Source organism: Octopus bimaculoides, chromosome 2 (assembly GCF_001194135.2).
Source record: "Octopus bimaculoides isolate UCB-OBI-ISO-001 chromosome 2, ASM119413v2, whole genome shotgun sequence".
Lineage (NCBI taxonomy): Eukaryota > Metazoa > Mollusca > Cephalopoda > Octopoda > Octopodidae > Octopus > Octopus bimaculoides.
In genome coordinates, this window is record NC_068982.1 from 83,003,750 (window position 1) to 83,006,453 (window position 2,704).

The window sequence follows — 2,704 nt, forward strand, 5'->3', positions numbered from 1 at the left end:
ATATATATATATATACATATATATATATATATATATACATATATATATATATATATATACATACATACATACATTCATACATACATATGCACATAATACTATATTCATATACGCATATACATATATGTACGCATGCATGTAATGTAACTATATTGATACACAGGTAAACATATATACATACACATACACACACGCCTACATACATATATTGATACGTGGGTAAACGTATAAATATTTACACATACGTATCATGATGCACACTTATGCATATATACATATGCATAAATCCATAGATATACAGGTATATATACACACATACACACAGTAGCAAAAATATAGACTATGAACATTTTTCGAAAATATACATGACAATTTAAAAAGAGGAAAAAAATAATATAGTCATAAGGCATATAAGGTGTGAGTGTGTGAGTGTGTGCGTGTGTGTATTTGTGTGTGCATATGTGCGCATGCGTGCTCATGTGTACATATACATGTATATGTATGCATGTATGGAAATATAGATATGTATGGGTGTATATTACATATATAGTAACACAAATGTACGTGGGTGTTGTACACGCACATACTGAGTGTGGGGTATCTTCGTGCAATATACACGAGGTTTCTACTTTCAATATACGAAATATATCTAAACGTATGTGCGTATATATGCGTGTATTTATGTATGTGTCTGTATATGTTTACGTCTATGTACCTATAGGGATATATATATATATATATATATATATATATATATATATATATATATATATATATATATATTCATACATACATACATACAAATATACATATGTAAATACGTACGGGGGTTGTATATGTGTATCTGAAAGAGAAATATATTTAGATGGTGATAAATACATACATACGTATGTATGTACATATATACATATGAACATACTAAATGTATATATATACATTTAGTAACACACAACATATACAAATATATATAGACGCTTACAAACAGACAATCAGAGGTACACTGACACACTTATAAAATGAGATACGGCTACAAATATAAGACATAATTATTTTAATAAACCGACGAAAAAATCATAACAGATCATCAAATGACGGGGAGGAAAAGATTTAATTAAAAATTTCTCTCGTCTGTTTACAAAGTGTTTAAATTACAAATTACCGATCTGTGCCATCTCCAGGAATGATGAGAACCGAGTGGCCGAGTGGAGAAGCTAGTGAGCTATTTGATTGTGAGTTCATTTTTTTTTCTCTGACTTCCATGGCAACACTTACGTCATAATAACAATTCTAAAATAAACTAAGTTAGGATTTTTGCTTTGGAAGAAAATGTGAGGTTGCGTGATTTTTTTCTACGAAGCATTGACTTGAATTATGTGAGAAAGCCGTTCACTTCATTTCCAGTCAACCACCAAATTCTATTTCGACCGATACCAGCCATAGAGGCGTACCGCTAAATCAGAAGTGAGAAACCCACGTTACTTTGAGATTTAATTTACTGGGACTTCCCTATTTGTGTTTTTGTGTAAGAAGGAAAGCCTGGGCGAAAGAATGAGGTGTATATAATGGATTTTATAAATTGTTTCGTACCAACATTTCCTCCCTACACCTCTAGATAAAGAATACCTCACTAGTTGAATAAGACGACAGGCGAAATTTGAAGTCCCAGTCACATCTTCACAACAATTTTTGACTCAACTCTCAGTATAGAGTCAGAAAGTCAGTACATGGGCCATTGATTTATTAAAATTGTTTTATAATAATATTATGTGTGTGTACTCGTGAGTATGCATCCGTATGTGTGCACGCCTATGTGTGCGCGCGTGTGTGTATGCATGTGTGTATATGTATGTATGTATTTGTATGTGTATGTGTTTAAGCCTGAAGACCAAAACAGAAAATTAATATAAGTCCAAACATTTGAATGTTCAAATTTTTAAATTTGTACCTATATTACTTGTATTACATATTACATATCTTTTTTATCTGCAGACACGGCGCAATACATTTCTTATGTTCTTCACTCCAGTTTCTAAATTGTTCCTCACTTTTTTGAATGGTCATTCACAATAGAAACCAAACTGTCCTCATACCTTACCATCTACAAAGGTTACATCAGATAATGAAAATAAACGAGGTGAATCATTCACGATAAACCTACTCAGTCAGAATTGACCTGGGATTAAATAACTACAGCCTTCATTTACAACCAACCAGCGCCTTTATTCAGTCAAACTACTCAACCCAACATGATAGATCATTTCTCTTTTCAAAGTACGCATCAACGAGTCTATTGATTACTGTTTTTACGATGTAAACCAATATGTTTCTTCTTACTCTAGTTTTCAGTAAATCGTTTTCATTTATTGTTTATTGTTTTAGTTCAACCTCAGCTCAAAAGCCCTCAATTGACTTAAACCGTCTAAGATAATGGTTGCTGATGTATTAATACATAACGCACATCATTATATTTTGGTTGCCTGCTACGAGGGATTACCATACCAGACCATTTATTTCTTATTAGTTTCGTATGAAATTTGTTGTTCTTAAAATTCTGTGAACCCACTGGTTCGTTGAGGAATCAATAACGTCATGGCTGTTACATCACCATCATGTCATTCATGTTTCACTATTAAATTGAACGTTTTGTGGAGTGAGTTGATAGGCAACAAGGAGGTATATTAGTTTGACGCTCAGGAAAGTGAGA

The 2,704-nt window shown here is 32.2% G+C and overlaps 1 long non-coding RNA gene across 1 annotated transcript; it reads left to right on the forward strand.

Moving 5' to 3' along the window:
• The first annotated feature begins 1,243 nt into the window (after positions 1–1,243).
• On the forward strand, positions 1,244–2,364 carry LOC106869290 (uncharacterized). Its single transcript, XR_001409388.2, has 2 exons — positions 1,244–1,716; positions 1,990–2,364. It is a non-coding gene; the product is annotated as an uncharacterized LOC106869290 (long non-coding RNA).
• The last annotated feature ends 340 nt before the right edge of the window (positions 2,365–2,704 follow it).